This window comes from Pteronotus mesoamericanus, unplaced genomic scaffold, assembly GCF_021234165.1.
Source record: "Pteronotus mesoamericanus isolate MK-2021 breed Mesoamerican mustached bat unplaced genomic scaffold, CSHL_Meso_final scaffold_54, whole genome shotgun sequence".
Classification (NCBI taxonomy): Eukaryota; Metazoa; Chordata; class Mammalia; order Chiroptera; family Mormoopidae; genus Pteronotus; species Pteronotus mesoamericanus.
Window position 1 is genome coordinate 76,044,878 of NW_026555321.1, and position 13,428 is coordinate 76,058,305.

Sequence of the window (13,428 nt, forward strand, 5' to 3'; positions counted from 1 at the left end):
ATCATTTGAGAAAAATTAACCAATTTTTAGGGTGGGGAAACTGCTCCTAGATAGTCCTCAATTAGAGCCTTATGATATTGAATTCAATTTCTGACACATAGATTTTGCCACAAGATGATCTTAACTATATCTGATTTTTTTGTGTGAAAATTATATAAAAATATCTATTCTAATGGTAACTGATAATCTTTTGTTGACTTCTGAAGTGAATTTTAAGAGAAAAATGCTATTCTTATCAAACATTACCTCTTTCCAAAAAGAAAATATTTCAGTTTTCTTAAGCATCACAGGGATTGCTCAAGATTTGCCATAGTCACTCAAAGACACTGACATGCTTTTTCTTTTTGTACTTTGATTTTACATAACTGACTAGAGTGCTGCTTAAATTTTACATTTCATCATAAATGAAATGTCAATGAAATAACGTAGTGTTATTACATTTTTCTGAATAGCAAAATGTGTAGCTATGATCTTCCTGAATAATAATGTCTATGAAACTCCCTGAGTAGCAATTTGCATAGCCTGTAATCAATTTAGGCATTTTGAAGTTGACGTCTCATATACATATATATTCATTTATTTGACACTCACTGGGCTCTTGTGGAACCACAGTCTAGGGACAGTATTTCTTTGGGAATGTACACCTTGAGCACATAGGCTAGGGAGTAATTTCTCTCTACTCTGGCAGAAAGATTGGTGGCTAAGGGGTTCAGGGAAAGGGGTATCCAGGCAGATGCAACTGCCATTGAAAAGTGACAAGTACAAAGAGAGGATTTCACATTTAGAGAATAAAAATGACTTTAGAATACTACACTAAAGGAGAGGAGATTGTTAAGGTATATAGACAGATCACTAAGGACAATGATTATTATTTTAAGTGATAGTGTGTACTGAAGGCAATGGAAGTCCATGAAAGAAATTGACCTTGAAGAGTTACATAGTTACATATTTGCATTTTCAAAAAAGTATATGCTGGTGATTAAGAAAGATAAATTTAGCATCAGAGGTTAGGACAAATTATAACTTTTTTCTTTTAAATTATATATTGTTGATTATGCTGTTACAGTTGTCACAATTTTCTCCCTTTGCTCCCTTGCATTTCAAACTCCACTCCCTCTAGCGATCCTCACACTTTTGTTCATGTCCATGGGTCATATGAATAAATTATTTGGCTACTCCATTTCCTGTACTGGACTTTATATCCCCATGGCTATTTTGTGGTTACCAATTTGTATTTCTTAATCCCCTTACCTCTTCACCAGTTCTCCCAAAACCCCTTCCCATCTAACAACCATCAAAACCCCCCATATCCATGATTCTGTCTCTGTTCTTCTTGTTGTTTAGTTTGTTTTTTAGAGTCAATTGTTGATAGGTATGTATTTTTTTTGCCATTTTATTGTTTATAGTTTTGATCCTCTTTTGCTTAAATAAGTCCCTTTAATATTTCATATAATAATGGTTTGGTGATGATGAACTCCTTTAGTCTTTTCTTGTCTGGGAGAAACTTATCTGCCCTTTGGTTCTAAATGATAGCTTTGCTGGGCAGGGCAATCTTAGCTGTAGGTCCCTGCTTTTCATGATTTTGAATATTTCTTGCCAACCCCTTCTTGTCTGCAAAGTTTCTCTTGAGAAATCAGCTAACAGTCATGAGAATTCCCCTATAGGTAACAAACTACTTTTTTCTTGCTACCTTTAAGGTTCTGTCTTTGTCTTTAAACTTTGGCTTTTTAATTATGATGTGTCTTGGTATGGGTCTGTTTGTATCTATCTTGTATCTGTACTTCCTGGGTCTGCATGTCTATCTCCTTCACCAAATTTGGGAAATTTTCTTTCATTATTTTTTTCCAAATAGATCTCCAACTTCTTGCTCTTTCTTTTCTCCTTCTGGCGCCCCTATGATGTGAATGTTGGTAAGCTTGAAATTGTGTCAGAGGTTTCTTACAGTATCCTCATTTTTTAAAATTCTTTTTCCCTTTTTGTTATTCTGATTGGTTTTTTGTTTTCTTATGTTCCATATCATTGTTTTGACCATCAGCTTCATCCATTATACTGTTACTTTCCTGTAAATTGTTCTTTATTTCCATTAGTTATCCTTCATTTCTGCCTAGGTCTTTTTTATGCTGTTGAGATACTCACTGAGCTCCTTGAGCATCCTTATAACAAGTGTTTTGAATTCTACATCTGATAGATTGCTTATCTCCAATTTGTTTAGTTCTTTTTCTGGGTGTTTTATCTATTCTTTCATTTGGACCATGTTTCTTTTGTCTCCTCACTTTGGCTATTTCCCTGTGTTTGTTTCTAAGTATTAGGTAGAGCTGCTATGACTCCCTGTCTTGGTAGTGTGGCCTAATATAGTAGGTGTCCTGTAGGGTCCGGTAGCACAGCCTCCCCTGTCACCCAAACTGGGTACTTGCAGTGTACCCTCTGTGTGGGCTGAGTATATCCTTCTCTTATAGTTGAGCCTTGATTATGTTGGCAGGCCACTGGGAGGGATTTAGCTAGGTCAGTCAGCTGCAAGGACTGGCTGTGACCACTGACCACTAACCTCCACCAGCCATGGAGGATCAGCTGTGTAAGGACAGGGTGATAGTGCTCTGACATGGTCTGTAGATTTCTACGAGGTGCACAGGCTCTGGGGTTTCCATGTTGTGTATCCAAGGGTTGGCCACCAGTTGTATTCCACTCAGAGCCATCCAGTATTAGTTACAAAGCAATATACATATGGCTGCTCATTATGCTGGGCTCAAAGGTTTCCAGGCAAAGTAAAACTCTGAACCAAAGCTGGCTGCTGCTAGTGCCTGGCCTGGAACCATGTGGCCAGATTTAAGGGGGTTGGGGGTTCACTGAAGCTGGCTGTTACTTGTTTGAGAGGATTTAGGAAGATGTGAAACCTGAGCCATTTGTATGAAAAAAGCCACTGTTAAAGGTTCGGGTGGTCTGAAGTTTTGGTGGGTCAGAGCCTCAGGGATTTACCAGGGCAGAGAAAACTGTGTAAGCCAGGTTAATGTAGTCTCAGATATGACTCTGCTTGCCAGCTCTGTAACTCTGTTGGAGGAGGGCTCCAAAAAGGAAAAAATGGCCTCTGCCCACCTCCATGTCTGGAAGAAAGCTATCCCCCAGTTTTCACCCTTATGTCAGATACTTCAGTACCTCTCTGTATGCCACTGCTGCCTTTCAAGCTGCCACCCAAGTCTTGGAGCTCACACAGAGTGAGTCTGAGTAAGTTTGTGTGTGGGCCTTTGAAGAGGAACTGCTTGAGAATCCAGTACTTCCTTTCACTGACTCAAACCTGCTGTTTTTATTAACCAGAAGTTATGGGGTCTTATCTTCATGGCACTGGAGCCCTGGGCTGGGGGGGTCCTAGTGTGGAGCTCCCAAGATATACCTCCCAAATTTTTATCCACCACACGTGGGTGTGGGACCAGCCTATTCTGCATTTTTGTTTCACCACATCTCCTACCAGTCTAGTGGGTGGATGTGGTTTCTTTAGATCTGTAGTTGTTGGACTTCCATTCAAATTGATTTCTGATGGTTATTAGTGATGGCTATTCTGTAGTTTAGTTGTAATTTTGATTTGGTTGTGTGAGGAGGTGAGCCATGTTTACCTACATCTCCATCTTAACTAGAATTCTCCCAAATAAGTCCCCAAATCATGATTTGTATACAGGACACCATGTGATAGTCATAAATTTAAGCATCCAATGATAACTGAACTAGTAGCCAAAGAAAACAACAAGACTTGGGGAATATGTAAGTTTGATAAATAATTAGGTAGAAACTTTCATAGAACTTAATGACCCACTAAGTAGAAGGACCAAGGTAAAGAAAATAAGGAAATACAAAGTTTAGTTTCCTGCATTGGAAGACTGTTATATAATACCATTTGATGGAGACAATATACGTGAGAAGATGGGTGTATTTTGGGTTGAAGAGCTTGACTTGTCTAAAGAGTCGGAGGACAGACTCTGTCCCACAGAGGCTGCTCTGGGTCATCACAGATGGGGAAATAAAATAAGTTTTCCCAGAGACTTTTCTCTGTCTGCCATGGAAAGGGGTGGCACTTGCTTCTAGTGGAGAAGGCCCTGAACCCCTATGTCCAATGGCTTTTATTGAAAGGGTTATCAGTGGGACTAGATAGTAGGAATGTAAAGGTGATCTCATTATATCAGTATGTTAATGTTTACAGAGAATAGATGATGTTTTGAAGAGAATAAATGACAGGAACACACCGATTTACATGGGTCAGAGAGGAGACTAATAAACAAGAGAGCATAAACATAATAGTGCCAAAGAGTATAGGGTCAGGGTCTGTGAATAATGTAAATTTCCTTCCCAGCATGAGCTGGTTGTCATAGCTTTTGAGGGAAAAACAAAGCATACTTCAAAGAATTTACTTCTAGGCCTAATTTCCCCCAGGAACTGCCGGATCCAGTTTAGGGCTGTCTCCAGTATTGTTTCTAGCCTGAGCAAATTGGGGAATCAGAGTCGCTAAGAGATAAAGAGACTTCTTTCAGATAGAATGAGGACCCTAGCCATATCAAAGCCAAGGGGTGAGGGTCTTTTTCTCTTTCTCTGTGTCCCCCAAATCCTTCCCGTGATGGCCCATGTGGCTGCGCCTGTCTTAGGTTGCCCCTGCCATAGAAGGGTCTTATCCATCACTGACTAACCAGCCATCCTTTGGGACCAAGCAGGGTGATGTGAGGGAGGCAGGGGCTCAGGGGGACAGGTGGTGTCTCCTCAGTGACCTATTTTCCCAAGGCCTCCTTGCTTAGTCCCAGCCTTGAGGCCCTCTCGCCTGTCGGTGAGACTACAGTTCCTGAAACGAGACGGGATGTTTCCCAACAGCCTAACACTCACTTGGGAGGACAAAATAAGCTATTGAGAGAAATAAATTAGATAAGAGAATTAGTCGCACTTGTTCTCATCAGGGCAACTCAATAAGTCTTACTGTGCAAAAACAGTATAACAAAACCAGGAGGAGAATGAGGTGGTGTCAAGGGTTGATCTTGAAGTCCACTTGTTAAGACCCATACAGTGGTTGTTAGGATTTCAACTTCCATTACATATGTGCCCTCTATGCTTTGAGGCTCTATCTCATCTAAGGAGATGGGTTAATAAGGGGTATTTGTGCCCTATATGTGAATCGAAGTCATTTTTTTTTTCTGATTTAAGTCAGCCTGGTCACTCCTTCATAATTATATAGTAGTCTGACTCTACTCCTGCCATCTGACTGCCTCTGGAATTTCCTCAGGAAGAAATGTTCCTAACATCACTGACTTCAATGGCTGCACTATTTACTACCTAATGGGAGCTTGAACACATGTACTTTCTCTCATATCTCCACTGCAGGGCACAGCTGAGATAATCTTGAAACATTCAGGAAGACCTCTTTGACAGTTCAAGGAAAATAGAAGGGAATTATAAACAATATATTGTGGCTATTTTGGGGATGAATAGTTCTACTAATAGTTTTACTAACCACCTGCTTCCAGACTCAACGGGCTAGATTTTTGGTCGTCTAGGTCCTCGCTTCCCCTTCTGAATAAGCCCTGTCTTATTTCCAAATTCTTTGCAGGTCATGGCAACGGGGAAGAAGACATTTCTTCTTAATTCAGTTTGTTGTTTCAACTCTTTTTGAAGAAAAGCTCATTTCATCAAGAGACAGTGTCTCACATATGTATTTTTTTAGTTTTAAATTTTGAAAAAATCTACCTAATCATAAGGTATAGGATATTGATTAAAGAATACTTTATCTTTTACTGTTGATTCTCAGTATACCAAAATAAATTACTTCTGAAATTTGGATCATCCTATTTTTTTTGGCATGTTTCTTAAATAAAAATTAAGAATGAAAAGTTTCTTTTAAGAGATTTTTAAAAAATTAACTTTCCAAGTGTGGCTATATATATAAGCTTTTATAATAATAGATTATGGTAATTATAGTTTAAAAATCAAAAGTGAAAATAAAAAAGTTAAACATTCAAATTTACTTATTGAATCTTACTTTTTCAAGATAATAATGGTATCATTACAATGGCCTAACTTAGCACTATAAATTATTAAACTGAAAGATGTAAAATTGTGGGTTGGTCTACCTCTTGTGTTGACATATTTTTTAAAAATTTCTTTTTACCCATTATAATATTCTTATTGATCTCAAGGTCCTTAATAGAAAGACAGATTCTTCCCTGTACTCTAAATTACCATAGGCTTAAATCCTTGATATGCTTAAAAGTGGTCATAAGTAAAAGATGAAAGATTTGTAGGATCTGAAGAGAAACCAGAGCAACAAGAAAAATAAAATGCTTAGGAATAAACTTAACCAAGGAGGTAAAAGACCTGTACTCAGAAAAACTACACAACACTGAAGAAAGAAATTAAGAGAGACACAAATAAATGGAAACATATACTATGTTCATGGATTGGAAAAATTGACATCATTAAAATGTCAACTTTGGAGTATAAAAGAGCTAATAATCATATCTTCCTAAATGGAGATTTCAGAAGCCTGACTGTTGGATGTGATTCTTGAAGTGTACCACATATTGCTCCATGGCCTGAGGGATGCTCAGGCTTTTACCCCGGTAGGTATTACTGGGCGATACAAGTGGAAGACTTGGAATCGGGCTTTTGGAGTCTGTAATGATTATTGGAAAGAGAATATGAATGTCCAGAGAGACAAGGAGAAAGGACTCTTTCTTCTTGGCTGTGCTAAAACCAGCATCCACTATAGCATCTTCACCACCTTCCCACTTTCACTGCAATTTGTGCCAAAGCCTATTGGCCCAGTAGGAGTATTCCTGGATTATGAAGGTGGAACTGTGAGCTTTGTAGATGTAGCTCAAAGTTCCCTTATATGTAGCATCTCTTCTTGCTCCCTCTCTCCCCATCTCAGGCCTGTCTTTTGCTGTGGTCACTTTTAACACGAGACATATTGGGCATTTGTTCATATGCTGGGGAACCCAAATCTAAGGAAGACTTTTTCCTTGTGCCTTGTCAAACAAGACAGGCATGTTATATTTTATTGGTTTAGTTTCCTTTTATGTCATGAAAACCCACTTACCATTTTATTAAATAGTTATAACATTAAAACATAAATATCAGTTCTTTATTCATTATGGGAAAATTATTACACATGATGCATGGCATAGAATACATTCCCTGGTTTTTGCTTTATTTCTGAACTGTGGTTAGGAAGTGAAATAATAGATGACAGGGGTGTCCGATAAAAGTAAAATTCAATGCAAAGTAGCAGCTATCATTCATTCTTTTTCCAAACAAACATTGAGGTAAAAGACCCACTGGTAATCTGAAAAGAATTTTCTACCTTCTCTTTATTGAACTATATTCTGCCTATCCAAATATCTCAGTTTAATAATCCACAGTTTGAAGTAATATTATTTGAAAATCTATGATATACATACTTTTGTAGTTCTTATCACATTTATATATACTTAAGTGTTATCAGTATTTTCTACCAGACTGAAATTTACAAGATGATCAGGCCAGTACTCTCCTTAGTCATCCCTAGTATCTCCATCTAGAGCTACATTATTCATACATTACACTATCTATATATTACATAATGATACTATAACATCTTCCTCCATATCTCAGTATCACTCCTCAGGTTCCCTCTATTCATCTGTCTGTGAAATCCTCTGTTACATTCCTACATCTATCATCCAAGCTATACTTTCTTCAGCTGTGATTAACCTGCTGATAAACTCTTCACCAAATACCTAGTCTTAATTGTTACCTTTCTATTTATAGAAATTCTACTTTTTCTTCACTATGGCAGGCACATTCCACCTAATTTGTATAGGTGTGTGAAAACTCAAAGACAATATTGTCTTTTTGTAAGTTTAACATTGACCCTTTTGATATTTTATGATGTGAAACAGCACCTTTTAACTTAAGTATATGTAATGTATCATTAATTATGTGATAATGTAAATAATAAGGATCTTTATATTGTTAAATAAACATCATTATTCACTAACCTCCCCCCCAAAAAAGTCCATACTACCCAAAGCAATCTGTAGATTCAATACAATCCCTATTAAAATACCAGTGACATATTTCACAGATATAGAAAAAACATTTAAAAAATTTATATGGAACCATAAATGACCCTGAATAGCCTCAGCAATTCTGAGAAATAACAAAGTAGAAGGGATCAAAATACCTGCTATCAAATTTTATTACAAGTCCCCTGTAATAAAAACAATCTGGTACTGGTATAAGAACAGAAACATAGATCAATGGAACAGAATAAAGAGCCCAGAAATAACCCCATGTCTATATGGTCAATTAATATCAGACAGAGGGGATATGAACTTAAAATGGAGTAGAAAAAGTCTCTTCAACAAATGGTGTCTGGATATCTGGACAGCTACATGCAAGAAAATGAAACTCTACCAACAACTAACACCATACACAAGAGTAAACTCAAGATGGACAAAAGACTTAAACATAAGTCATGACATCATAAAAATCCTAGAGTAGAACATAAGCAGGAATATTTCAGATATGCCATGCAGCAATGTTTCCAGAGATAGATCCTCTAGGGCAGGAGAAATAATGGAGAGAATAAACAAATGAGACTACATCAAGTTAAAAAACTCCTGCATAGATAAAGAAAACAACAAAATGAAAAGGGAACCAGCCATATGGGAAAACATATTTGCTAATGATACCTCTGACAAGGGCTTGATCTCCAAAATATCTAAAGAACTCACACATCTCCACTCCTGGAAGAAGAACAATCCAATTAAAAGATGGGCAAAGGACCTGAACAGGCACTTCTCCAAGAAGGATGTACAAAGAGCCCTTAAGCACATGAAAAAATGTTCAATTTCACTAGCCATCAGGCAGACACAAATTAAAAGCACAATGAGATACCACTTCAAACCAGTCAGAATGTTCATCATTAACAAATCAACATACAAGTGCTGGTGAGGATCTAGAGAAAAGGGAACCCTTGTACACTGTTGGTGGGAATGCAGACTGATATAGCCGCTGTGGAAAAAAGCATGGAATTTTTTCAAAAAACTAAACATGCAATTGCCTTTTGACACAGTGATCCTACTGCTGGGATTATACCCTCAGAATCCCAAAACACCAATTCAAAAGAACCTATGCACCCCAATGTTCATAGCAGCACAATATATAATAGCCAAGTGTTGGAAATAGCCTAAGTGCCCATCAGTAAATGAGTGGATCAAAAAACTGTGGTTTATCTAATCAATGGACTACTTCGCATCAGAAAAAAGGAAGGAACTCCTACCCTTTATGACAGCATGGATGGGCCTGGAGAGCATTATGCTAAGTGAAACAAGTCAGGGGGTGAAAGACAAATACCAAATGATCTCACCTATAAGCGGAAGCTAATCAACAAAACAAGCAAGGGAAATAGAACTACAGATATGGGAAAAATGAACATAGTGACAGTGATTAGAGTGGGTGGAGAAAGGGGATAATGGGGAAAGAAGAGGAAAGGGAAAGTCAGGGATCATGAGTAGAGGACTCATGGGCGCAAACAATGGGGTGGTGATTGACTCTGGGCGTGGTGCGGTGCAGGGGAGAGCAATGGGGAAAAAAGGTGAGGTAACTGTAACTGAACAGCAGTAATAAAGAAAAATCAAAAAAAGAAAATTAAAAACTATAAAGAGTTCAAAAGGAAAAAGTGAGCATAAGTAAAAGTTATCAAAAGTCTACATTACTTTTTCCTTTTTCATATAGAAATTTGAAATGGCTAAGAAGAATAAAATATTACTGTGCTGCTATTCAGATGCTTTAGCATGGTTTATAACACATGGTGAACAATTACAAAGAATTTGCATATGAGCATGTTCTGTTGCAATATCAAATTCTGAAACGGAGTACATAATTCTAAAATTGACAATGATTAATAGTAAATGACATTGCAAATCCCATTTACTGGTACTTATCAGGCTACTTTTCGTTCTAAAAATAAAAAGAGATATTTAAAAATAGATTTTTAAAATAATCCACAGAGACTCATTTGAAATAACTAGGGGACATTTGCTTGTAATTCTCTTTGGCACATATAACAGATCACATATTATATAAATTTTATTTCATTGGTTCTTCATTGTGTGTGTTCTTTCTCTTCGGCATTCAAAGACCTTAGGAAAAATTTCTGGGTTCCTAGTAGACACTCAAATATTTGATGAACGTATAAGTAGAAATAACCTTTTGAAATATACAACCCACACTCATCAGCTGGAAATATTTGACTTTCTGACCATCTTAAAAAATATGATATAAAACATCAGGAAATAAACTTTATTATTCTAAATATTTCTCTAACATTCTGGTAAAAAATGAGTCATCACTTATTTACATGTATTTAAATGTGCCTTTAACTTATTTCATATGTCATGAATTAAGAAAAAAGCAACCATTTTACCCATAGAAACTAAGCTTTATTTACCCCTTAAGAAAGAAACGATATTTTTTCTCATTTTTAAGGAAGCTATGAACTTCATATCAAGTGACCTCAAACCTTAGTGTAGAACAGTGTTGCATTCCACATTGATGAGCTTAAGAAGTATAACTTTGTTTATGTAACTAAGGACAAATGGCTTAGTATTGCTCTTTATTTAAGTCAATTTAATTTAAAGGTTAGTCTCCATCTCCTGCCATAGACTACCATTCGTTTTGCTATAGCAAATTATCTACTTGGAAAGATTAATGTTTCATATCATGGTGCAGCCAGTGACAAGAATGAGGCTTTAGCAAACGGATGTATGAATATATTGAGAACATTTTGCAGTCTAGTGATCTATTCAAAGCAAAGAACAAAATATGCATGCTGGCTTGTTACTGTGTGCATAATTGTTATAATTATTATGTCTATCTGCTGTAAGGAACCTATTATTAATATATAATGTGCTTTTTGTCTGTTGTGAAGTTTTTTGACTCAAAATCCCTTATTTCTGATAAAGTATAGCCACCATTGCACTATTTCATTTATTATTTACATGAAATAACTCTATCTTTTTACTTTTAAGTTCTTTGTGTCTTTTAATCTAAAATTAGTCTCCAGTAGATAGCATGTAGGTGAATTATAAATTGTTAACTTTTCTACCAATCTGTCATTTTATTGAAGAGTTTAATTTACTACATTAAAGTAAGTGTTAATAAGGGACTTAATTTCATCATTTTTATATTTCTTTATTTATTATTTATTAATTATTGTATTGTTTTCTATACAAAAAACTGTAAACATAGTTTTACCTACCTTTGTGTGTTTTATAGATTTTATGTCTCTCATTCCTTATACTACTTTTTTCTTTAGTTTATATTTTGTAGTGAAGCATTAAGTATTTTTCTTATTACCTTTTGTATATATTTAGTAGAAATTTTATTTGTGATAACCATGAATATCATATTTAACATCCTAAAGTTATTGTAATCGGTACTAACATAACTTCAGTAAAAAACAAAAAACTTGCTTCTTTATACCTCTGCCTATACTATTTTTGGTTGTTGATGTCACAGAACTACATCTTTATATATTTAGTTATCCCAGACATAATTTAATAATTATTTAATGTATTAGTCCCTTAAATTAGGTAGAATCCAAAGTTATAATAATAGTAGCTTTCAGGCAAATATTTTTAACAAAATATTAGTCTCATAAATCATGTAGACAGCCAAAGTAGAGTTATAAACTGTAGTTGCAATAACACAAGCTTTTATAATTGCCAAAGTATTTACCTTTACTAAAAATTTTATTTTTTATATAACTTCGTTACTGCCTAATGTCCTTTTGTTTTAGTTTGCAGAACTTCTTTGAGTATTTTCCTCAGGGCAGATCTACTGGTAATGAACTCCCTTTAGCTTTTGTTTCTATACGAATGTCTTAATTTCCCCCTCACTTTTGAAGGACAGTTTTGTGTGCTATTAAAATCTTTGGTTAAGAGTTTTGTTTTTCCCTTTAGCACTTTAAACATATTGTCTATTGCTTTCTATCTGCCAAAGTTTCTGATGAGAAATCTCCTTGTATTCTTAATTAACATCTTTTGTATACTCTATGTCAACTTTTTCTTGCTGCTTTCAAGATTCTCTTTTTGGCTTTTATTAATTTCAATAAAATCTGCCTCAGTGGGGTTCTTTCTTTATTTCATTTTACTTGGAGTTTGCTGAGCTTCTTGTATGTGTACATTACTTTCTTTTTTTTAAACTTGGAAAGTCATTATTTCTTCAAATATTTTCTCTTCCTGTTTTTCTTTTTCTTCTCCTCCTGGGACTACCACATGCTCATGTGGTTTTATAGATAATACACTATAAGTCCCTTATACTTATCTATTCTTCTTCAATATTTTTTTTCTGTACTTTAGACTCAATAATGTCTATTATGCTGTATTCAAAATTACTGATTCTTTATCTTCCTGCTCAAATCTGTCTTTGGATTCTTCTAGTTATTGTTTTATTTATTGCAGTTTTCAACTTCATAATTCTTTGTTCCTTTTCTACTCTATTTTTATTGAGGGTCCTATTTAGTCCATACATTATTTTTCTGACTTTCTCTGTATCTTCTTTAGTTCTTTGAATATCTTTTAGTCAGCTGTTTTACAGTCTTTGAATAGTAGAACTGCCATAAAATCTTTGGTCAGGAACAGTAGCATTGATATTTCTCCCCTTTTAAACAGGCCATATTTTTCTTCTTCTTTGTATGCTTTGTGATATTTTTTAACTGAACATTTAATCTAATAATGTGATAATCCTGGAAATCATATTTCCCTTTTTTCTGGGTTTGCCTTTAACACAAAAAAAGTCTTTGCTTAGTTTTATTTTTATATTTTTTATTTGTAGTCTGTTACTGTATCAAAGATTAGTTTGAGGTATAAATTTATGGTTTTCTCCAGTGTTTTCTGAGCCTCAGCCACATCCTGGGCACACACAATTTATGTCTAACTCTTACAGCATAGATAGTTGTATTTGTGTGCCCTAGTCTTTAAAGTCTGCAAGGTGTGAGCAAACTGCTCTAGAAGCATGTGCACAGCTCCCTGTCACAAGGCTGGGCATAATAGATGGGTTGATGACTGTATTAAGAGCTACAGTAAGTTACAATTTACTCCCCAAGTCTTCCCCTGGAAGTTGCAAGCCTTCAATAGACTCTAGGGTTCCAAAATAGTTACAGATTCTACCAGTGCAATTATGGTCTCAGTGAGGAAACAGATACTTGGTACTTCCTAATCTTACATCTTCTCCAAATCCTCTTTATTTCCCTTGCTTTTGTAAAGTGTCTATGTCTAAACAATATGGTGTTTATTTTTGTTATGTTTTAAATGTATAAAAATGGTATTATAATGCATTGTTTTCAAGTACTTAATTTTTCTTTTTTAGCATTTTATTTCAACAACTTAAGCATATTCTTTTTGTGAAACTCTAATA

At 35.5% G+C, this 13,428-nt stretch overlaps 1 pseudogene; it reads left to right on the forward strand.

Moving 5' to 3' along the window:
- Positions 1 to 6,445: 6,445 nt before the first annotated feature.
- Positions 6,446 to 6,923, forward strand: LOC129088183 (tripartite motif-containing protein 51-like; annotated as a pseudogene).
- The last annotated feature ends 6,505 nt before the right edge of the window (positions 6,924 to 13,428 follow it).